Source organism: Corythoichthys intestinalis, chromosome 15 (genome assembly GCF_030265065.1).
Source record: "Corythoichthys intestinalis isolate RoL2023-P3 chromosome 15, ASM3026506v1, whole genome shotgun sequence".
Classification (NCBI taxonomy): domain Eukaryota; kingdom Metazoa; phylum Chordata; class Actinopteri; order Syngnathiformes; family Syngnathidae; genus Corythoichthys; species Corythoichthys intestinalis.
The window spans coordinates 53,505,671-53,518,989 of record NC_080409.1 but is presented as its reverse complement, the minus strand read 5'-3'; the positions used below and the strand labels follow the sequence as shown (position 1 = coordinate 53,518,989).

At 38.1% G+C, this 13,319-nt stretch overlaps 1 protein-coding gene across 2 annotated transcripts in view; it reads right to left on the bottom strand.

Moving 5' to 3' along the window:
• Window positions 1–10,457, bottom strand: part of LOC130930694 (unconventional myosin-VI-like) — a 130,649-nt gene extending 120,192 nt beyond the window's left edge. For both annotated transcript variants that reach the window (XM_057858734.1, XM_057858735.1), the window contains exon 1: window positions 10,220–10,457. The gene's annotated coding sequence lies outside the window, so the exon portion shown is untranslated. The remainder of the gene's footprint in view (window positions 1–10,219) is intronic.
• Window positions 10,458–13,319: the final 2,862 nt, after the last annotated feature.

Sequence of the window (13,319 nt, the reverse complement as noted above, 5' to 3'; positions counted from 1 at the left end):
TGGTTTGGGATATAACACGGAACAAACAAAAAAAAAAAAAACATTGAATTTGTCCACAATTTCAGACTACACATTGCTAATAATTAGGGCTGTCAAAATTATCGCGTTAACGGGCGGTAATTAATTTTTAAAAAATTAATCACGTTAAAAGATTTGACGCAATTAACGCACATGCCCCGCTCAAACAGTTTAAAATGACAGCACAGTGCAATGCCAACTTGTTACTTGTGTTTTTTGGAGTTTTGTCGCCCTCTGCTGGCGCTTGGGTGTGACTGATTTTATGGGCTTAAGCACCCATGAGTATTGTGTAATTATTGACCTCAACAATGGCAGGCTACTAGTTTATTTTTTGATTGAAAACATTAAGAAGGGGTTTAGTATCAAATTTCTATAACTTGTACTAACATTTATCTTTTAAGAACTACAAGTCTTTCTTTCCACGGATCGCTTTAACAGAATGTTAATAATGTTAATGCCATCTTGTTGATTTATTGTTATAATAAACAAATACAGTACTTATGTCCCGTATGTTGAATGTATATACCCATCTTGTGTCTTATCTATCCATTTCAACAATGATTTACATAAAAAGATGGCATATTTTATAGATGGTTTGAATTGCGATTAATTACGATTAATTAATTTTTAAGCTGTAATTAACTCGATTAAAAATTTTAATCGTTTGACAGCCCTACTAATAATACGTTTGTGTCGTTGTGCTAATTTAGCTGACTCTGCAATAGAGAACAATGAATTGAATAAATTCTCTCCGAATCACATGTCAAAAGTCACAACGTCCTCACTGTTAGTGTGAAAGCTTGACATCAATGTCATTAACAGCTCTGGAGAGTTGATCCGAAAACAACCACATCACGGCTAAGAGCTGACGTGGAGTATCCAATTAGGGGAGAGATTGTGGCCAAATGTCAAAGGGGATTGGTGCTGGACACTGCTGACACAGCATTCAAACACAAATTCATTTCAGCAGGCCAACTTACTCAGCAGATATTAATGTGAGCTGTAAATTGTAGACCATCTATATTATTTGTCCTTTCCTAGGGACATTAAGTATAGAACAGAACAGAACAGTGCAGAATGTAGGGATGAGTCGATCACATGATCGGAAATAGGGCCGTTCACGCCATTTTGCAGAGGTGAAAAGGATCGGGTTTTTAATTTAAAAAATATATTCATGCTTTTCTGCTTCATGCTTGTACAGCGCCACAGCCTCTCACCCTCCCTCCTGCTAAGCAGTGCAGCTAAACTGTGCTTGCGTTTGGTATTAAAAGGTAATGATGATTGACAGATTTGTAGCTTTGATCTTGCCAGAGAACGGATTCAGATGCAAAAAAAAAAAAAACATCCCTAATAGTCATTGTACAGAGTACGAATGATGTATGACGTGGTTGTACGAAGTATGGGTGGGAACCTCTGGGTAGCTCAGGATACAATACGATTTGCTCACGATAACGATTATCTCACAATATTGCGATAAAACAATTATCGATACATGGGTCAGGAAGTCTTTCTACAATATACAATATATTGATTTTTGGTCATTTCCTTTTGATTTTGGGGCATTTACTAGGGGTGCACGATATCCATTTTTTTAAAAAACGATACCGATAACTTCCTGCTCCTCATGGCCGATACCGATACAATAACCGATAATATATATATAATTTAAAAATGTATATTCACATGGTTTTTTGAACACGTGTAGGCCAAAAATACTTGTGGTGGGTTCAGCATTGACTTGCCTTTGACCTAACCAGAATTTTCATAATGACATGAACATTATTATAATGAACAAAACAAAGACAAGAACAGTTTTGACTTCAAATTAAGTGCCCATATTTATTTTTTTAAATAAATTTGAGTCGATCACAATCAATTAGTCAGTATCATTGACGATGTGTTCCCCTGAACAATGAGCACTGAACTAAAACAAACATAAACCCAACACGTATTGTGCTTTGTCAGCAGATAAAATATTTGGTGCGAGGGAAGACTTTTGTGGTCTTGGTCCATTAAAAAACTCAAACGCACACATCCAAATCCACCGACACCGTGCCAAAAAAATTTTATATTATCGGGCCTCTTAAGATTGTTATTGGATTTATTGTGATGACGTCATAATTCCTATTATCGGACCGATAATTATCCGTGCACCTCTAGCATTTACGGATTACTTATTGTTGATATATGGTTGCTGAACAGGAAGCCACCCAGGAATGTCCCCCAAACGAAGAGGAAGTGACTCAAAATCAACAGGAAGTAATCTGTAATTGCCCCAAAATGAACATGAAGTGACCTCTAAATGCCCCCAAAATCGGGAATACTGGCTGTGAATGCTCCGTTTCAGTGCAATTGACGGCGCTATTTGTCCACCCAGTCAAAATGGATTGGACGTCTAGCACCGTCAATGGCAGCCAATGACCGAACGTACACACTATTCTAGTAGAAGATTTTGGTAGCAACCTTTTTAAAATGATATATCAATCCTTGGCAGAAGCCTATCGATAGCATTGATACATTAACATTTCAATTAGGGCTGTCAAAAATTTCGCGTTAATGGGCAGTAATTAATTTTTAAAATTAATCACGTTAAAATATTTGACGCAATTAACGCGCATGCCCCGCTCAAACAGATTAAAATGACAGCACAGTTTCACAATGTCGACTTGTTACTTGTGTTTTTTGGGAGTTTTGTCGCCCTGTGCTGGTGCTTGGGTCCAACTGATTTTATGCGTTAGTACCATGAGTGAGCATGGTGTAATTATTGACATCAACAATGGCGAGCTACTAGTTCCAATGTTTTACTTATTATTTTACTTATTACAGTACTACTCATAGAATACAGTGGGGCAAATAATTGTGCAAGTTCTCCCGCTTGAAAATATTAGAGAGGCCTGTAATTGTCAACATGGGTAAACCTCAACCATGAGATACAGAATCTTGAAAAAAAAAAAAAAAAAAAAAAGAAAATCACATTGTTTGATTTTTAAAGAATTTATTTCCAAATTAGATTGGAAAATAAGTATTCCATACCAAATGTTCATCTCAATACATTGTTATGTACCCTTTGTTGGCAATAACGGAGGCCAAACGTTTTCTGTAAGTCTTCACAAGCTTTTCACACACTGTTGCTGGTATTTTGGCCCATTCCTCCATGCAGATCTCCTCTAGAGCAGTGATGTTTTGGGGCTGTCATTGAGCAACACGGACCTTCAACTCCCTCCACAGATTTTCTGTGGGGTTGAGATCTGGAGACTGGCTAGGCCACTCCAGGACCTTGAAATGCTTCTTACGAAGCCACTCCTTTGTTGCCCTGGGTGTGTGTTTGGGATCATTGTCATGCTGAAAGACCCAGCCCCTTCAATGCCCTTGCTGATGGAAGGAGATTTTCACTCAAAATCTCTCGATACATGGCCCCATTCATTCTTTCCTTTACACAGATCAGTCGTCCTGGTCCCTTTGCAGAAAAACAGCCCCAAATCATGATGTTTCCACCCCCATGCTTCACAGTGGGTATGGTTTTCTTTGGATGCAATTCAGTATTCTTTCACCTCCAAACATGAGAACCTGTGTTTCTACCTAAAAGTTCTATTTTGGTTTCATCTGACCATAACACATTCTCCCAGTCCTCTTCTGGATCATCCAAATGCTCTCTAGCGAACCGCAGACAGGCCTGGATGTGTACTTTCTTCAGCAGGGGGACGTGTCTGGCAGTGCAGGATTTGAGTCCCTGGCGGCGCATTGTGTTACTGATAGTAGCCTTTGTTACTGTGGTCCCAGCTCTCTGTAGGTCATTCACTAGGTCCCCCCAAGTGGTTTTGGGATTTTTGCTCACCGTTCTTGTTATCATTTTGACGCCACGGGGTGAGGAGGGAGGTGAAAGTCCGTGTTGCCCAACGACAGCCCAAAAACAGCACTGCTCTAGAGGAGATCTGCATGGAGGAATGGGCCAAAATATGTGTGTGAAAAGCTTGTGAAGAGTTACAGAAAATGTTAGGCCTCCGTTATTGCAGACAAAGGGTACATAACAAAGTATTGAGATGAACTTTTGGTTTTGACCAAATACTTATTTTCCACCATGATTTGCAAATAAATTCTTTAAAAATCAAACAATGTGATTTTCAGGGTTTTTTTCCTACCTTCTGTCTCTCATGGTTGAGGTTAACCCATGTTGACAATTACAGGCCTCTCTAATATTTTGAAGTGGGATAACTTGCACAATTAGTTGTTGACTAAACACTTATTTGCCCCACTGTAAATGGAGTGTTGGTGACATAATTTGCCGGATGATACTTAATGACATCTGTCATGAGCATTCAGTAATTGCCCATGATCGTGTCATAATCATGATCATAATTATGACGGTCTTACGGCAGTCTTATGACGCCACTGTCTAATAAAGTGTTACCTAGAACCCAAATAAATCAACAAATAAATTGGACTGGACTGTAAGCCACGGGATTTAACATGATGGAAAAAAGTAGCGGCTTATAGTCAGAAAATTACGGTAGATACCATATAAAAAGCCCAAAACAAAATACACAACTTTAAATAATCAGTCTGCTCCAATAAAACACCTCGAATTCCTTCATGAGATGATGAATAAACAGAGCATACTACTTTTTTTTTTTTTAAACTAACATGTAAAATGGTTGCATGTGTGTGTGGAGGTTGAATTGACCTCTACTGTTTTAAGAAGTAATGTGTTAGCAGAGTCAACAAAATCATAGTGGAGGTCAGTGAGGCTTCATAAATTCTGCTGAAATAGAGATTACAACGAGATGAGGGTTATTCATCACAAATAGGACTTTTTGTACTTTCTGAATGGTATTATCTTAACATAGTCATGCAGTAAGAGCAAGGGTGAAAGAATAATAATAATGATTGTTATTGTTATTATGTATTGGAGTGAGATAAGATATGTGCTGGTATGTTCAAAAACTTCAAACTGCCAAAGTTAGACCAAAGCTGAAACTACAGTGATCCCTAGAGCTGGGAATCTTTGGGCACCTAACGATTCGATTACGATTCAGAGGCTCCGATTCGATTATAAAACAATTATTGATGCACCCCCCCTCATTTTTTTAAAAAAATGTTTTGTACATTAGTTCCATAATTGTTCAAAAATCCTCTCAGGCTACACCAAACTACTATTTCAGTATCAAGTTAACATATAACAGTAAACAAATATACAAAAATAACAGTAAATAAAAAACTCCAGTCCCCATTCTGTATCAGCAGCTTTAAACTACATTCAATTAATTTAATGTTATGAATCAACTGTTACAGTTGTTAAAATTGCTCCCGTTATTCCACAATTTCCCTTCTGTCTACTTTTGTCAAAGTTTTAAAACTATTTCATCATTCAAAGGTAGATTCAAGACAAGATTATGCCGAATTAAGAGTATTTTAGATAAAAAGTTAATTAGGTTCGCTACAACAGGGCCTTCTAGAGAGGTCTACTGCTTTAAGATGGCGGCTGTTTACTTACGCCGGAAAGTCTGTCATTTCGCATCTCTGTTCAAATAATACATCTTCTAAGACTGACGTCATCTGTAATTTTGCATCTAGTTCTACATCTATATGATATCTACTGTAGCCGTATGTTTGTAGCAACTAGCAATTGGGCGTTGTTTGTAGCGGCTGTCAGCCACAGTCAGCTATGATTGTTTTTTTGTTTATTTAGTGGCATGAGTTGAACATGATGTTTACTCTCGGTCCGTTCCTCATTCCGTCCCAAAGACCGCGCTGACTGTGTTTTGCTTCCGCTTTACTTGGTATAATTCAATAATCGGAATTTGGATATTTGTGAATCGTTCTCGAATCTTCCACGGCCGAATCGCGAATAATCTAAATCAGAAATTTCGCACGCCTCTGGTGATCCCTCAATGCGACGCGCTTCAAGCGCCCTCAGTCCATCACAGTTTAAAAAAATAAAGCATGACGGTTTGCCCGGACTACTTTAAATGCGGCACAACGCGCTGACATCACGTATGTACGGGAAGACAGAGGCGGTGGATATATTTGATTTCAACCATGCATGAATATAGAGGTAACGACGAAGAATCCTACGAAAGTGAAGAGAGAGGCGGCAAGAAAAAGCAGAAAATGTCAACAGTGTGGGAGCATTTCAAGCTGGACACCAAGGCGAACACCGTTTCATGTATTCACTGTAAGACAGCGCTTGCATACCACTACTGCACGTCTTCAATACTGCAGCTCCACCGAAGGCACCCGGTTTACTCCAAGAGCCGAGGAGTGATACTCAGGACAAGGTAAAAATTAGAGGTGCACTATAATTATCGGTCCGATAATTATCGGTCCGATAATAGGAATTATGATGTCATCCCAATAAATCCGATAACATAATATATTATCGGCCCTATTAATAATATTTTTGGCACAGTGTCGGATTGGGATTTGTGCATTTGTTTCCGCTCCTGTTTTTCCAGTATGCATAGTTTTGTTACTGTCTTTGTTTTGTTCATTATAATAACGTTCATGTCATCATGAAAATTCTGGTTCGGTCAAAGGCAAATCTAAACTGAATCAACCACTAGTATTTTTAAGCTACAGGTGTTCAAAAACTCAGGTGAATATACGTTGAAAAATTATATATATATTATCGGTTATCGTATCGGTATCGGCCTTGAGGAGCAGGAAGTTATCGATATCGGTATCGGTTTCAAAAAATGGATATCGTGCACCCCTAGTAAAAATTAAGTTAATGTAGTGCTAATGAATAAAATTAGCATTACTGTACCTTGCTAACGTAACGTTAGCCCTGCGAAGGGCTACAGTGGTATGAAAAAGTATCTGAACCTTTCGGAATTTCTCACATTTCTGCATAAAATCACCATCAAATGTGATTAAATCTTTGTCAAAATCACACAGATGAAAAAACAGTGTCTGCTTTAACGAAAACCACCCAAACATTTATAGGTTTTCATATTTTAAATGTGGATAACATGCAAACATTGACAGAAAGGGAAAAAAAGTAAGAGAACCATCACATTTAATATTTTGTGGCACCCCCTTTGGCAGCAATAACTTCCACCAGACGATTCCTGTAGCAGCAGATAAGTCTTGCAAATCCATCAGGTCCATTCTTTTCTACAAAACTGCAGTAGTTCAGTCAGATTCCTGGGATGTCTGGCATGAATCACTGTCTTGAGGTCACGCCACAGCATCTCAATGGGGCTCAAGTCTGGACTTTGACATGGCCACTCCAGAACGTGTATTTTGTTCTTCTGAAACCATTCTGAAGTTAATTTAAACTTCTGTGTTTTGGATCATTGTCTTGTTGCAGAATCCATCCACTTTTTAGCTTCAGCTGTCTGACAGACGGCCTCAGGTTTTCCTGCAAAACTTCGCCTGCCTCACAGTTCTGAGATCAAGGGTTCAATCCCGGGCTTTGGCTTTCCTGTGTGGAGTTTGCATGTTCTCCCCGTGCCAGCGTGGGTTTTCTCCGGGAACTCCGGTTTCCTCTCACATCCCAAAAACATGCATGGTAAGCTGATTAAACACTCTAAATTGTCCGTGGGTATGAGTGTGTGCGTGAACGGTTGTATGTCTCATTGTGCCCTGCGATTGGCTGGCAACCAGTTCAGGGTGTACCCTGCCTACTGCCCGTAGTTAGCTGGGATAGGCTCCAGCACCTCCGCGACCCTCGTGAGGAAAAGCAGCATGGAAAATGAATGAATGAACTTTTGAATTCTTTCTTCCATCAATGATTGCAAGTTGTCCAGGCCCTGAGGCAGCAAAACAGTATGCTTCACGGTGGGGATGAGGTGTTGATGTTGGTGAGCTATTCCATTTTTCCTCCATACATGAAGTTGTGTGTTACTCCCAAACAATTCAACTTTGGTTTCATCAGTACACAAAATGTTTAGCCAAAACTTCTGTGGAGTGTCCAAGTGCCTTTATGCGAACATTAAAGGAGCAACAATGTTTTTTTTTAGACAGCAGTGGCTTCCTCTGTGGAGTCCTCCCATGAACACCATTCTTGGCCATAGCTTGACATATATAGTTGATGTCTGCAAAGAGATATTGGACTGTGCCAGTGAATTCTGTAAGTCTTTAGCAGACACTCTAGGATTCTTTTTTACCTCTCTGAGTATTCTGCGCTTAACTCTTGGCGTCATATTTGGTGGACGGTCACTCCTTGGGAGAGAACCAACTGTGCCAAACTCTTCCATTTGTAGACAACTTCTCTGACTGTCGATTGATGAACAGCCCGACTTTTAGAGATGGTTTTGTATCCTTTCCAGGCTTAATACAAATGAACAATCCTTGATCGCAGGTCTTCACACAGCTCTTTTGACTGAGCCATGATGCATATCAGACAATGCTTCTAATCAAGACAATTCTTACCAGGTGTGCGTTTTATAGCGGGCAGGGCAGCTTTAAACCACTCATTAGTGATTGGGCACACACTTGACTTAAATTTTTTGGTAAAAATTGGTTTTCAATTGCTCTTTAGATCTCCTTAGGCATAGGGTTCACTGACTTATTTTCCCCTTTCTGTCATTCTTTACATGCTATCCTCATTAAAATATGAAAGCCTGTAAATGTTTGGGTGGTTTTAGTTAAAGCAGACACTGTTTTTTCATCTGTGTGATTTTGACAAAGATCAGATCACATTTGATGGTGATTTTATGCATAAATGTGAGAAATATCCAAAAGTACAGATACTTTTTCATACCACAGTAACTTTTAAGTGATGTGTGTTATCAAGCGTAATGACATTTTTGGGTAAGAAATAAGATTTTCTTTTTTAAATGGGATGTTAAACTTTTTGAGTGAAAGCTGTTAATTTGTTTTTTTTTTTCTTGTAGTGAAATCTGCAATTGTTTGCTTTTTTCAACAATGTACATCTAAAATAAAGACATTTATTGTCTAAAAATGGTTAAATATTAGAATAGAATAGAATAGAATAGAATAGAATAGAATAGAATAGAATAGAATAGAATAGAATAGAATAGAATAGAATAGAATAGAATAGCCCTTTATTGTCATTATACAGTGGTACAATGAAATTGTGGAGCATCTCCCTTTACAGTGCAGGATAATTAAAAAATCTCGAAGTGGCTTGCAAGAATAAAAGTATAAAATCTAAATCAATATAAAATATGTATGAAGTAGTCCTATGTTCAGGCGGTGCAAATAATTGACGTAGCAGCAGTTGGTAGTGAAGGCATTGACTATTGCAGATTAATATTGCACGTAAATAAGTATTGCACATAGAATATGTGTGTATAGAAGTTGACAGTGAGGCATTGAATATTACACTTAGTAAGTATTGCACATAGTATATATTGCATGTTGTCCAAAATGTGTTTTCTCATGTATATTTACTTAAGAAAAATATTTTATCCGATTACTCGATGGAATTTTTAGAAGACGACTCGATTACTAAAATATTAATTAGCTGCAGCCCTAGTACAGCTACAGTATATGATTTTGAGGAAGGCCTCATCCTAAAAGTGGCATCTTGAGCCAAATGTCCCCGCACACGCCTTAAATCCTATTAGTATCTGACCCTAATCCAGACAATGGAGGCGAGAGACACTTCGGGGGGAGTCTAAAACATAATAAATAAAAAGTCAAATGATTATTTGAGTAAATGCAAATCAGTGTGACATGTCCGCTGCTGTGATGCAGACTGGGAAATGTAAGCATACAAACATAGGAATAGACAGGAACTAACGCTCTTGTTTCCTGCCTCCTGCTTCCTGTTCCCAGCTGGGCAAAGGCACATGGAAAATGCATCAGGACGTGCACACAGGTTGTTTTTGTTTTTTTAGGTGTATATTTTGAAAGTACTGGAGAATACATAGTCCACGCAAGATTGGACATGGGAGTATTGCAAAAGTCAATTAAATGAAACATTATCATAAAACTGCTAGTTAAAACACAGCATAGTAAAGAGTGCCAAAAGATTGATTTAAGTACGGACAGGTTGAACGCACCCATCCTTCATTAAGCCCTTGAAATCTCTCGCAGCACCCCTGCCAGGTTCTGACGTCATCCTCATCAAAAGTACTGTAGTACTTTAGATCAAGACTGCGTCGTCTATCCCGAGCGAAATAAGATGAATTACTTTGTTGACCAGACGATTACAACATTACAGACAATGTTAATTTGAGACATTTAGTAAAGTACACGACTTTAATCAACTATAAAACTAAGTGCAGCCTACCTGTTGCTGTGTTTGTCCTCCAATTGCTACGAGATCGCGTACCTGCGACGAGTATCCTTTAACAGTGTAATTTATGTTCATTCACTACCGGTGATGACTTCAGGTTCCCTCATTCGGATGTGTGACAACTGCAAAACATTTGAGTATCACCGGTGGTTTCTCGCAAGGTGCCTCCAGAACTAACCGACTTGACGGCTCAAGGGAAGTCATTGTCAGCCAGACAGTAGAGCAAAGAGGAGGTGAGAGAGCGGGCGACCAGGGTGCGTTTAGGTGCAGCTCGGAATATTTTGTATCAGGGAGATTTGACTCGTTGTCTGATTGACCCCGAATACATTCTTAATTACTGTACGGTTTATTTTTGCACTGGTAATTTAGGCCCTGAACGTGTCAGTTTATCCTTTTTGCTTAGTTTAATCTTAAAGGGAACCTCGGAGTTAAAAACCTATTGGCTCTAATAAGCCACAATTGTTCTCTTTTACTAAAATATTGTATTAGAAACACATATATTACTGCCATTGATTTCAAATTCTGTAATATTTAGTAGGTTTTGACTTACGAAGGGCACCATGTTTTACGCGCACAATGCACGCCGAAGGTAAGAATAGCTGTGCTAGCTAGTGAAGGGAATAGTATCTTTTCTCGTATTCATAGGCGGATCTATTATTCAGGCGAAGTAGGCGATCGCCTTAGGCCCCCAACCAGTAGGGGGCCCCCAACCAGCTGCTCTTGCCCCAACAAGCAAGGGCTTGGGCCATCGGAGCCAGCAGCACCCCCAACTATTCGTCATGTATAATTATGTCAGCATACCAAACAAACCAATAACAAAACAAAAAAGGAAGCCATTTGAATGCTGCATTTATATTATCTCTCCCCCATCATCAGCATCCCTCATCAGCAGTGTCTTTTAACCTATCCTAGGTGGCTTGCCAAGATATTGACTTGCTGCCATTTGAGTTTGTATTCCTGACCCCTTCATTGCGAGTTGTTTCTTTGCCTTGGTTTTTTCTTTTCCGTCGTTTTCCATCAATTTTTTTTTATCCCTACCTACTGTCACCCTTTTTGTGTGTTCAATAAACCCTTCTATGCAATCTTTATATTGTTGTTTCTGTTGTTTGCTTTCTTCTGCATTCGATGAAAGTAACACTTTCAGGTTTTACCGCACAGACAACGCATGTGGGTTGTGATTGCTTTATAAGGAAAATCATGACTCTGACATCACGTGGAATATAGTCCTGATGTCTACGTGGTCGTGTGTCGGACGGGAAATGCGGGTTTGAATCCTGCTGGAGACCTTCATTTAATTTGCCTTTGCTCCTTGTTTTGTGAAATCATCATCAATCATCATCATTTTTCCACTTTGGTTCAAATTGGAAGGGCGGAACCTACGATATGTTTATGTAGCTAAAGAGTGACACTGTGGAAATACGACAGCGGCGCCCATTGACGTTACCGCCCAGAGTGCATTGCGTCGTCAACAACAATGGTGACCTACAGGTTAAACTAATTTTACAAATTTTACTAAAACGAAAACATAAAGAGCTTTTTTAATATCAAATTATTATAACTCATACTAACATTTATCTTTTAAGAATTACATGTCTTTCTATCAGTGGTACCCTTTAAACATTTACAATTCAATCAACAATTTACAATCGCAATTCAAACCATCTATAAAATATGCGATATTTTTCCTGTAAATTACTGTTGGAATGGAAAGATAAGACACAAGACGGATATATACATTCAACATACTGTACATAAGTACTGTATTTGTTTATTATAACAATAAATCAACAAGATGGCATTAACATTAACATTCTGTTAAAGCGATCCATGGATAGAAAGACTTGTAGTTCTTAAAAGAGAAATGTTAGTACAAGTTATAGAAATTTTATATCAAAATCCCTCTTAATGTTTTCGTTTTAATAAAATGTGTAAAATTTTCAATCAAAAAATAAACTAGTAGGTCGCCATCGTTGATGTCAATAATTACACAATTCTCATGGTCATAAAATCAGTTGCACCCAAGTGCCAGCAGAGGGCGACAAAACTCCAAAGAACACAAGTAAAAAGTGCACATGACCCTTTGCTGTCATTTTAATCTGTTTGAGCGGGGCATGTGCGTTAATTGCGTCGAATATTTTAACGTGATTAATTTAAAAAATTAATTACCGCCCTTTAATGCGATAATTTTGACAGCCCTAAAATGAATACATATTCAAAACTGGAATTGCAACTTCCACTTAGGCCTATAAACTGTTTATTGTATGCAGGGGTGAAAGTGGCTAGAATTTCTTGCAGGAACTCCCCAACGTGAAGGTTGCCACGGAGCCAGAAATTTTGTTTATTTATTTTTTTATTTTATTTTTTTTTGGGGGGGGGGGGGGGGGCAAACCTCCTAAAACTACTGAAATGCAAAGAAAACTGTTTTGGCACAGTTATTTCTATAACACATACAAAAACTGATTTTCATTCAAAATTGTATTTATTTCAATGATTTGCATAATAAAAGTGAACAAAAAAAGCAATAACCCCAACCTCCAACTCCCAATTTCTATTTTCCCTCATTTCCTCACATACTAAATGCCAAATCTAAAATTTAACTACTTAAGAACACATGATGTATATTAAAATTGAAGTTAACGTCAACATTTACTTTTGCTTTCTTTTTTCTTTTTTTTTTTTTTAAGAATAAAGATATAAGTAACATACATTCAGAAAAATACAATTGACTCAGATTATGCAGAGTGAAATGGAATATATTTTGAAGATCACGCAAACATTGACTTTTTAAAATCATATGGAAATGAATAAGTAGCCTAACATAAATGAACAAATATAAGTCCAAAGTGCACATTGACAGCTAAGATGTTTTGAACCTCCCCATCAGAGCAAATAAAACTAAATATGATAAATAAGCCTCCTCAACTTTTTCCTTGCTCTTAAAGAATTGATCCATTTTCTGTTGCATTGCCCTTTTTTGTCGCATCAAATCAAAAACCATGTTTTGTTTAGTTTTGTTGCTGTTCCAGAAAAAATGCACTAGCTAGCTAGCTATCTCTGCTGATCACATGTCAGTATGTCAGCCAATTGAACGGAT